Source organism: Anomaloglossus baeobatrachus, chromosome 5 (genome assembly GCF_048569485.1).
Source record: "Anomaloglossus baeobatrachus isolate aAnoBae1 chromosome 5, aAnoBae1.hap1, whole genome shotgun sequence".
NCBI classification, from domain to species: domain Eukaryota; kingdom Metazoa; phylum Chordata; class Amphibia; order Anura; family Aromobatidae; genus Anomaloglossus; species Anomaloglossus baeobatrachus.
In genome coordinates, this window is record NC_134357.1 from 22,571,131 (window position 1) to 22,583,783 (window position 12,653).

A 12,653-nucleotide genomic window follows, 5' to 3' on the forward strand; every position below is an offset into this window, starting at 1 on the left:
GGCATTGTGTACCTATCACCTTGGTGGGGTATTGTTTATATTCACACATTGGTAAGACGTATACCTAACACCTTGGTAGGGCATTGTTTAATTTCACATATTGTTAGGGCATTGCATTAAATACATATGGGTAGGGAATTGTATACCTACCATTTTGGTAGGGCATTGTGTACCTATCACCTTAATAGGGTATTGTTTATATTCACACATTGGTAAGACGTATACCTAACACCTTGGTAGGGCATTGTTTAATTTCACATATTGTTAGGGCATTGCATTAAATACATATTGGTAGGGAATTGTATACCTACCATTTTGGTAGGGCATTGTGTACCTACCTTGGTTGGGTATTGTTTACGCTCACATATTGGTATGACATTGTATACAAACATTTTGGTAGGGAATTCTGTACCTACCCCCTTGGTAGGGCATTGTTTAATTTTAAATGTTGGTATACTAACATATTGGTAGTACATTGTGCACCTAACACCTTGTTAACGCATTGTATACCTTACACCTTTGGAGGGCATTCTATACTTAACATATCAGTGGGGCATTGTATACCTAACACATTAGTAGGGCATTGTATGCCAAACACATTGGTAGGGTATTGTTGACTTTCACATGTTGGTAGGGCATTGTATACTTAAAATATCGGTAAGGCATTGCATACCTAACACATTGGAAGCACATTGTATACCTAAGGGCTAGGAAAGATGGCAAGGAAAACGGACTCAGTGGAATGCGATAAAAAAAAATCGCATTCCACCCAGACCGATGTTACTCTATGGGGCCGTTCCCATCTGCAATTATTTTATCACCCCTTATTGGACCGAGAAAACAGTCACAGAATGCTGCAGGTGGAATATGATGCGTATTCACTCGCACCCATACAAGTCTATGGGTGCGAGGGAAACATCGGACTGCAGGGCAATAATCGCATCAGCTGACAATGGAGGAGATAGGGAGATTAGTCCCTCCCTCTCCTCCACAGCTGTGATCTGATCGCAGGATCGCATCACAGTGGCATGACACTCGGCTTTTACTCACAGCACAGTGGGGGCTATGTATCACATCCAATGCACTCGCATCAGATGCCATATGCTCGTGTGGCACCAGCCTTACACTATTAGTAGGGCATTGTAAACCTAACACATTGGAAGGGCATTACTTTCACATGTTGGTAGGGGATTGTATACCTAACCTATTGGTAGCGCACTGTATACCTAACACAATGGTAGGGAATTGTTTACTTTCACATGTTGGTAGGGCATTGTATACCTAACATATTGGTAGGGCACTATATTTTTAAAACAATGGTAGGGAATTGTTTACTTTCACATTTTAGCAGGGCATTGTATACGTAACACAATGGTAGGGTATTATTTACTTTCACATGTTGGTAGGGCATTGTATACCTAACATATCGGTAGGGCACTGTATACCTAAAAAAATAATGGTAGGTAATTGTTTACTTTCACATGTTGGTAGGGCATTGTATACGTAACACAATGGTAGGGCATTATTTACTTTCCCATGTTGGTAGGGCATTGTACACCTAACATATCAGTAGGGCTCTATATACCTAACACAATGGTAGGGAATTGTTTACTTTCACATGTTGGTAGGGCATTCAGTTGCTCGGGCATTATTTACTTTAACACATCACTAGTAATTAAATTGTTCTTGAGTCAAGAGAGGACTTTATGTTTTATAGTTGATAAAAATCACAAAAACATGGACTTCACATCCTCCTGTACCTGCATGTTTTTCACCAAAAATCCTGCAAAGATTGATAGCTGCGTTTCTGTTGCATTTTTGCACTCACTCACTGCTTTTTATGGGTGAAAAAAAACGCTGCAAAAAACCTGAATGAAGTGACATTCTGCAATTTTCAAAAACGCAGCAGTTTTCCAAATCAGTCAGAAAAAAAATCTGTGTGTGCATGAGATTTCTCGAGTCTCGTAGCTTTTACTGATATTGTAAAAAGCAGCTTTTTTAATTCACATAAAGAAAAATGCTGCAAAAAACGTAACGTGTGAACAAAGCCTAAAAAGATACAAAGCTTTCCTGCGGGCGATATGCACAGGGGGACGCGCTGCGTTTCTGCTCCTTGTCGGACGGCTCCCATTGACCTTGGCTTCGTTGCGTCGTTACTAATCATGTTTTTTTAAAACGAATCCAGCGACCTTGATACAGGAGACAAATGTATGTAACCCGTCGCCTAGTTGTCTCAACCGCAGGACATAACCCTTCCCTTCTATTCACACAGATGCTTCACCATAAACCTTAACCAATTCTGGGGGCAGGAAGGACACGCACTTCTTGTTGTTTTTTTCTTCTTTTTCAGGGCAGCGCATTATGTACGATGGGGAAGTCGAAGCAATGTTTGTCACGTCTGGAAAGCAAGCACAGCAAAGCGCGCTGTCCGCATGTAACCCCGCCACTAACATATGGCACGGTTTTCTTATGGATATCATACAGCTTCCTTTCATAAACATTATGTTCTTTCGCATGTAAATAAAGCTTCACGCACAACTGCAGGGTCTCTCGATATTGCGGCTTTATTCCTCTGTTGACGTGGAGCAGTTGTCTACTTTTTTCTCACTGCTGGTTTGGTGACCGATTCGGCCACCAGTCTAATGTGTATGGGGGTCCCGGACACATTGTCGGAGGGGGGGTGGTTTGGGATACAGTGTGTGTAACCTCGGACCACCGATCCTTTTGTTCTCGCTAATCATCTGCAGACATATCTGGTGAAGCAAGAACACAAGAGCGGAGCATGGGTGTCACACTGTGTACGGGGAACCCTGTGACTAGGGACTAAACCCTGTGTCTAGGGACTAAACCTGCTGCTGGTCCCTGGGGTTTCTTACCACCCTAGATAGGTTTCACACCTATGCGCAGAGCCAGATACCTGACCCTAGGTATGCCTAGTGCTGGGCCCTAAATAGGGAACGGGTGGGATGAGCTCTTCGTCAACCCCACTAAACGCTATAGATGACACAAGGAGGACAAACAAGCATGAACTACTTATTCACAGATGACACAGGTAGAAGTTCAGCAAAGTTTCAGCAACAATACCAGGGGAGTACAAGCCACCTGCTTGCAACCAGAGCTTGAATGAACTGAAAATATCACCAGCATCAGTCCAGGGAAGGAAGGGTATATTAGCAGCAAGAGAATACTGATGATCAGCATCTGGGTGGAAGGAGAGCTCCTGCTGGGTCCAAAAGAAGGAGAGTTGAAAGTCCAGCAGGAAAGCTACCTATACCAATGAATACCAACAGCAGGAACAATGGAAAGTCAGGGAGCATTCTGTGCAGCCAAACGCTGCGACCTTCTATGGCCAGAAACCACAGGACTGTCTGTCACACGAGACAAACCCGTGACAATGGGGGAGGCAACCACTATAGCTGCCGGATGAAAGATCGGCTATCCAAGGTGTATGGGAGGTTTTAGGGAACTCGAAATCCCTGGTGAGCTTGTGCGTCTACATAGCCGCCAATCTGAGAAAGGAGAGCTGAAGTGTATGGTGACAGTGGAGGGTCTGGTAGGACTCTAGTTCCGGACAACCGTGCAGTAGTCCATTATATTGGAGAGGGACTTCACGACGACTGATAATCCATCAGATGTTAACGCTCACAACCTATCGTTCATGATAATTGTGCAATGTAAATGGGTCGAACAATCGATCGATGTGCCCAGAAAAGCTCGTTCATCGTACAAAAAATTGTTCAGGGGAGCAAAAAAAAAAATTCTCATTCCACTGTTTATATACAGTGCCTTGCGAAAGTATTCGCCCCCTTGAATTTTTCAACCTTTTCCCACATTTCGGGCTTCAAACATAAAGATAAAAAAATGTTAATGTTCTGGTGAACAATCAACAACAAGTGGACACAATTGTGAAGTTGAGTGATAGTTATTGCTTATTTTAAACTTTTCTAAAATATAATAAACTGAAAATTGGGGCGTGCAATATTATTCATCCCCTGTAAGTTAATACTTTGTAGCGCCCCCTTTTCCTGTGATTACAGCTGCAGTCTCTTGGGGTATGTGTCTATCAGTTTTGCACATGGAGAGGCTGAAATTCTCGCCCATTCTTCCTTTGTAAACAGCTGGAGCTGAGTGAGGTTGGATGGAGGCGTTTGTGAACAGCAGTTTTCAGCTCTTTCCACAGATTCTCGATTGGGTTTAGGTCTGGACTGGGACTTGGCCATTCTAACACCTGGACACGTTTATTGAGAACCATTCCATTGTAGATTTTGCTTTATGTTTGGGATCATTGTCTTGTTGGAAGACAAATCTCCGTCCCAGTCTCAGGTCTTTTGCAGACTCCAACAGGTTTTCTTCAGGAATGATCCTGTATTTGGCTCCATCCATCTTCCCATCAATTTTAACCATCTTCCCTGTCCCTGCCGAAGAAAAGCAGGCCCAATCCATGATGCTGCCACCACCATGTTTGACAGTGGGGATGGTGTGTTCAGGGTGATGAGCTGTGTTGCTTTTACGCCAAACATATCGTTTGGCATTGTGCCCAAATAGTGATTTTGGTTTCATCTGACCAGAGCAACTTCTTCCACATGTTTGGTGTCTCCAGGTGGCTTGTGGCAAACTTTAAATGACACTTTTTATGGATATCTTTGAGAAATGGCTTTCTTCTTGCCACTCTTCTATAAAGGCCAGATTTGTGCAGTGTAGACTGATTGTTGTCCTATGGACAGACTCTCCCACCTCAGCTGTAGATCTCTGCAGCTCATCCAGAGGGATCATGGGCCTCTTGGCTGCATCTCTGATCAGTCTTCTCCTTGTGTGAGATGATAGTTTGGATGGACGGCCGGGTCTTGGTAGATTTGCAGTGGTATGATTCTCCTTCCATTTCAATATGATCGCTTGTACAGTGTTCCTTGGGATGTTTAAAGTTTTGGAAATCTTTTCGTAAATAAATCCAGCTTTAAACTTCTCCACAACAGTATCACGGACCTGCCTGTTGTGTTCTTTGGTCTTCATGATGCTCTCTGCGCTTTACACAGAACCCTGAGCCTATCACAGAGCAGGGGCATTTATACGGAGACTTGATTACACACAGGGGCTTATATTTATCATCAGTCATTTAGGACAACATTGGATCATTCAGAGATCCTCAATCAACCTCTGGAGTGAGTTTGCTGCACTGAAAGTAAAGGGGATGAATAATATTGCACGCCCCAATTTTCAGTTATTTATTTTTTAAAAAAGTTTAAAATAAGCAATAAATTTTGTTCACCTTCACAATTGTGTCACTTGTTGTTGATTCCTCACCAGAACATTTTTATTGTATTCATCGCTGTCCTTAGGGGTCTTGAACTTGCAGTCGTCTGATTGTTTGTACTATATACAGTAATGTCAAAGTATTTCTGTTTGTAGTAGATATCATTGTCTCCTTTGAAGTCCATGGTGACCCGGTCATCACAAACCATTGGCGCTCCACAGGGACACCAATTGGTGCATTGAATGATGCCCATCCATGATGGTGCACGGTTAATGTCACTGAAAAGAGTTTGACTGCAGCATTTAACAGCTTAACTGAGCTCCTCTCCACCCTCGGCCGTTAGACGCAGGTCATTATCTGCTTGCATGGGGTGAGCCCACTCCATACACCCGCGACTGACTTGTGCCACACATGTACAGCGGATGTCAGTAAACGATTATCTGGTGGCGTAACTGAATCCTTAGTCGGCAAGTAAACCGGTCGGCAAGTGTAAGGATCTGACGGGCCAGATTGTGCCGGCTGGACATCTAGGTTAGAAGATATCCAAAATAGGGCATTTTCGGTATTCAGTGGTTAAAAACTACCGAAAGTGGTAAAAGCAAGGAAAACCGGTGACTCCATGATAGATTTGTAGGCAGCAAAGTCCCATAGACGCTCGATGATTAAACTCCGGCCTGCCTGCGCCGAATGCACAAAAGAGCTACGGAAGCAAGAATTGCTGAAAAAGTTGCAAAAAACTAGCTACAAAATAATAAAAAGAAAATTTGTCAGAACACAATGCAACAAAACTTATGGAAGAGCAAACGGGCCGCACACAATATCCGGCAGGTAGCTGGAAGCTTCAAGGATTTGCTCTTGATTTCATAAATCCGGGGGCCACGTGACCCCCTTTGTTGGATACTGTAAGTTTAGCTTTGGGAAACTCCGATATCATTTTGGAAATCGTGGCACTTATCGAGGCCGCGGTTTAAGGCTTGTGGTTTTACACGTTGTGAAACAACAAGCAATAAAAAAAACGAACAAACACATGCTGGAGAAGATAAACTGATGTCACCGCCGCTCATCACTTTCTTCCGCCCTGTACTTACTATAAGCTGATTGATTCCCTCTGTATAAAGAGGGTGTAATATGGGCCTATAGGTGTTTCTGGGGTCCTTGGTAAGACGTGACTTAAAACCAAATCTGAGCATACCGGGCAGAATGATTGCGCTTGTAATACTGGTAAAAATATAGCTTGTTTTTGTTGTAATTGCTCATTGATAGAGGGCAGACGTGGGTAAAGTGCGTCCGAAAGACCACATCCGGCTCTCTGGGTGTGCAAGACAGGTCCACCGACTGAGACAGCCGAGAGGACGAAAACAGTGGCCTGCGGGGTGCACCATGTGGCCGCCCTCCACTTCCCCAATATCACCGTTATCTGCATCCTCAGGATATAGACAGCGGTGTGTATATATTGGTGGAGGAAGGAGCCGCCGGATCTTTCTTTCACCAATCAAGTGTGTGGGACAAAGCAGACGCGATGACCTCACTACATTGCGTCTACTGTGCTGACGTACAGCACCAGGAGAGCGTGCGCGAGATGAGGGGTGGTTTTTATGTGTAGAGGTTTGTGCCTGTATATAGCGGGCTATGTAAGGGCTCATACTGAATATAGAGAGGCTATGGGGGATCATACTATATACAGAAAGGCTAGCTGGAGCTTATACTGTATATAGAGGCTATGGGGGCTCATACTTTATATAGGAGTCCTATGTGAGAGCTTATATTGAATACAGAGAGGCTATGTGGGGGCTCATAGTATATACAGAGGCTATGTGGGGGCTCATACTGTATCTAGGGGGCTATGTGGGGGTTAATTCAATATGTAGGGGGCTATGTGGAACTCATACTGTATATAGGATACTATGTGGGGACTCAGTGAATATAGAAAGGCTATGTGGGGGCTAATACTGTATCTAGGGACTAATTCTGTATGTAAGGGGGCTATGTGGGGTTCATACTGTATATAGACTATGGGGGGCTCATACTGTATCTAGGGCTATGTGGGGGCTCATTCTGTATGTAGAGGGCTATGTGGGGGCTAATTCTATATGTAGGGAGCCAGGTGGGACTTATAATGTATATAGGATACTATGTGGGGACTCATAGTGAATATAGAAAGGCTATGTGGGGGGCTCATATTGTATCTAGGGACTAATTTTGTTTGTAAGAGGCTATGTGGGGGCCCATACTGTATATAGGAGACTATGTGGGGGGCTCATAGTAATATAGAAAGACTATGTGGGAGCTTATACTGTACATAGGAGGCTATGTGGGGGCTTCTACTGTATATAGGAGGCTATGTGGGAGCTCATACTGAATATAGGAGACTATGTGGGGGGCTCATAGTGAATATAGAAAGACTAAGTGGGAGCTTATACTGTATATAGGAGGCTATGTGGGAGCTCATACTGAATATAGGGAGGCTAGGGGCAGGGGAGGGCTTATACTGTACATAGGAGGCTATGTGGGGGGCTCATACTGTACATAGGTTATGTGGGGGCTCACACTGAATATGGAGAAGCTAGGTGGGGGCTCACACTGTATAAGAGGCGCTGTATGGTGCTCATACTGTAAAAGGGAGGAGGGAGGGGGTGTAACAGCCCAGTTAATCCTGCGCAATATTAATATGAATTACAAAAAAATGTATATTGAGTAGCATTAAATTCACCCTGTTGGTTTGACCGCTGCAGCAGTCACAGTCTCTCATGTGGCCCTTTGGGGAACATTAATTATGCGCACTTGATACGGAGTATCAGCCAAATATGCAAGTATATTTTCAGACAAGTGCCTCTGAAGGAAGAATTTTCCATTACTCTCCTTGTCTTACGCCAGCTGGATGTTAATGTTGGAATTTATAGTAAAACAGGTCAGTAAAAACAACACAAAAAGACACACACCAAATTATTGGTCTATATTGTAGCTTAAAAAATATTCCTCCATTGAACGCAAAAGGAGCCAGAACATCGTGGCGTCTTCAGGCGTTTGACGCTGCGCCGGGTCTGTGCGCCGGGTCTGTGCACCGGTTGCAGATTGTCCTCATTTCAAGTGCGCTTATTTCTTTCTCAACAAGTCAGGAAGGTTTTTTTTTCCTTTGCGGTACAAGAGGAAGGTTTGTTGGGATCTTCTACTTTTTGGCTTTCCTTGATAACCTGTGCATTTCTTCTTTCCATCAATTCACAAAACACCTCGGTCAGCACTACTTGTTTTTTTGTCACGCTTACCAATCAATAACCTTCATTGTTCGATAATTTTATATTAAGGCCGGTTACACACATGCGTGTTTAATCAGGTACAAGCCACTCGCATGGTTATGGTCATACATGTGGCACATGTGTCATCTGTCTTTGCATACGTGTGACACGGACCGGAGAAAACACGGGTCTTTTAAATAAAAAGATTTTCTATATTCACCTGTATCCAACGCTGTTTTCTTCGGCTCTGCTGCCTCCCGCTCCTGACCCCCGCTCATTATATTCACTGATTATTCACTGCAGTAAGCAGCTGGATATTAAAGCATCGCGGGGACAGCGGAGTATTCAGCAAGCAGTGTGTGTTATGTCAAGACTTTAGACAATTTCTTGTTGGTACTAGTGATGAGTACTAGTGTACTCGAGAAATGAGCAGGTCGAGTGCCCCAACGGGCTCAACTCAAGTACAAAGCATGAGGAAAGTCAACGGAAAAATGCTCACGTCACATTGACTTCCATTATACTCTGTACTCAAGGACGTCAGAAGGATCTGACCTGCTCATGTCAAGTACCGAGCATGGTAGTGCCCGCTCATCACTAGTTACCAGTACTGAGCACCCGAGCATGGTAGTGCCCGCTCATCACTAGTTACCAGTACTGAGCACCCGAGCATGGTAGTGCCCGCTCATCACTAGTTACCAGTACTGAGCACCCGAGCATGGTAGTGCCCGCTCATCACTAGTTACCAGTACTGAGCACCCGAGCATGGTAGTGCCCGCTCATCACTAGTTACCAGTACTGAGCACCCGAGCATGGTAGTGCCCGCTCATCACTAGTTACCAGTACTGAGCACCCGAGCATGGTAGTGCCCGCTCATCACTAGTTACCAGTACTGAGCACCCGAGCATGGTAGTGAGCGCTCATCACTAGTTACCAGTACTGAGCACCCGAGCATGGTAGTGAGCGCTCATCACTAGTTACCAGTACTGAGCACCCGAGCATGGTAGTGAGCGCTCATCACTAGTTACCAGTACTGAGCACCCGAGCATGGTAGTGCCCGCTCATCACTAGTTACCAGTACTGAGCACCCGAGCATGGTAGTGCCCGCTCATCACTAGTTACCAGTACTGAGCACCCGAGCATGGTAGTGCCCGCTCATCACTAGTTACCAGTACTGAGCACCCGAGCATGGTAGTGCCCGCTCATCACTAGTTACCAGTACTGAGCACCCGAGCATGGTAGTGCCCGCTCATCACTAGTTACCAGTACTGAGCACCCGAGCATGGTAGTGCCCGCTCATCACTAGTTACGAGTACCGAGCACCCGAGCATGGTAGTGCCCGCTCATCACTAGTTACGAGTACCGAGCATGGTAGTGCCCGCTCATCACTAGTTACCAGTACTGAGCACCCGAGCATGGTAGTGTCCGCTCATCACTCGTTACGAGCGCTGAACACCTGAGCATGGTAGTGCCCACTCATCACTAGTTACCAGTACTGAGCACCTGAGCATGGTAGTGCCCGCTCATCACTAGTTACGAGTACTGAGCACCCGAGCATGGTAGTGCCCGCTCATCACTAGTTACGAGTACTGAGCACCCGAGCATGGTAGTGCCCGCTCATCACTAGTTACCAGTACTGAGCACCCGAGCATGGTAGTGCCCGCTCATCACTAGTTACCAGTACTGAGCACCCGAGCATGGTAGTGCCCGCTCATCACTAGTTACCAGTACTGAGCACCCGAGCATGGTAGTGCCCGCTCATCACTAGTTACGAGTACTGAGCACCTGAGCATGGTAGTGCTCACTCAGCACTAGTTACGAGTACTGAGCACCTGAGCATGGTAGTGCCCGCTCATCACTAGTTGGCATCAAAGCAAGTGACAGATCTGAATTAAAATGCAAATGATCTGTGTCCTAGATTACTTCCATCATTGCTGGGTGTTGTAGAAGGAAAGACGTTATTGGCAACGCACTGGACTTTTTTTTTTTTGCCTTCCCCAAGTGGACAAGTAGAGAGCCTAATAAATAAGCCATCGTTAGGATCCACTTTCACAGAAGACCACAGAACACAGCAGCATTGGACCGGTGATTTGTCATTTCTACTTATGAACTTGTGCTCGAAAACAATCACCTTCGCCAAACAGCGAGTTATGAAAATGGCCATAGAAAATCCTGCACATAGGCCCGACTTGAGTCTTCCACAGCTCCCAAAATCACAACATTAGTTTCACTTTAACAATATCAAAACATGAAGTTTCCAGTCTTCTGTATTTTCTGCTTGAAACTTAAGTCCAGACTGCATCAAAAGCAGTTGGAGGGTCTCATCTTCCTCAAACCTTCTCTAAGGCCCTATGCACACGCTGCGGATTTACCGCGGATTTGCTGCAGAAAATGTGTACAACATTGCTACAATCATTCCCCAGCAAATCCTACAGGCTTTAAAAAATGCTGTGCGCACACTGAGTTTTTTTTCTATCCGCGGATTTTCCGCTGCGGAATTATTGAGCATGCCACTTTTCCGCAGGTACCTGCGGTTTTTGCCATAAATAATGGTAAAAATTGCAGGGACCAACCTGCGGAAAACCCGAGGGGGCGATATATTTTCAGAGGGTCCGTTTTCTTCAAGAAAAATGCACTTTCTAGTGCGCACATAGCCTAAAGGGATACACATGTGCAAGTGCATCTCAATACATTAGAATATCAAAAAGTTAATTTCAGTAATTCAATACAAAAAGGGAAACAAAGGGATCTATTCCTATATATTATATAGTCATTACACACAGAGGGATCTATTCCTATATATTATATAGTCATTACACACAGAGGGATCTATTCCTATATATTATATATAGTCATTACACACAGAGGGATCTATTCCTATATATTATATATAGTCATTACACACAGAGGGATCTATTCCTATATATTATAGTCATTACACACAGAGGGATCTATTCCTATATATTATATATAGTCATTACACACAGAGGGATCTATTCCTATTATATATAGTCATTACACACAGAGGGATCTATTCCTATATATTATATATAGTCATTACACACAGAGGGATCTATTCCTATATATTATATATAGAGTCATTACACACAGAGGGATCTATTCCTATATATTATATATAGTCATTACACACAGAGGGATCTATTCCTATATATTATATATAGTCATTACACACAGAGGGATCTATTCCTATATATTATATATAGTCATTACACACAGAGGGATCTATTCCTATATATTATATATAGTCATTACACACAGAGGGATCTATTCCTATATATTATATATAGTCATTACACACAGAGGGATCTATTCCTATATATTATATATAGTCATTACACACAGAGGGATCTATTCCTATATATTATATATAGTCATTACACACAGAGGGATCTATTCCTATATATTATATAGAGTCATTACACACAGAGGGATCTATTCCTATATATTATATAGAGTCATTACACAGAGGGATATAGTCATTACACACAGAGGGATCTATTCCTATATATTATATATAGTCATTACACACAGAGGGATCTATTCCTATATATTATATATAGTCATTACACACAGAGGGATCTATTCCTATATATTATATATAGTCATTACACACAGAGGGATCTATTCCTATATATTATATATAGTCATTACACACAGAGGGATCTATTCCTATATATTATATATAGTCATTACACACAGAGGGATCTATTCCTATATATTATATATAGTCATTACACACAGAGGGATCTATTCCTATATATTATATATAGTCATTACACACAGAGGGATCTATTCCTATATATTATATAGAGTCATTACACACAGAGGGATCTATTCCTATATATTATATAGAGTCATTACACACAGAGGGATCTATTCCTATATATTATATAGAGTCATTACACACAGAGGGATCTATTCCTATATATTATATATAGTCATTACACACAGAGGGATCTATTCCTATATATTATATAGAGTCATTACACAGAGGGATATAGTCATTACACACAGAGGGATCTATTGCTATATATTATATAGAATCATTACACACAGAGGGATCTATTGCTATATATTATATAGAATCATTACACACAGAGGGATCTATTGCTATATATTATATAGAATCATTACACACAGAGGGATCTATT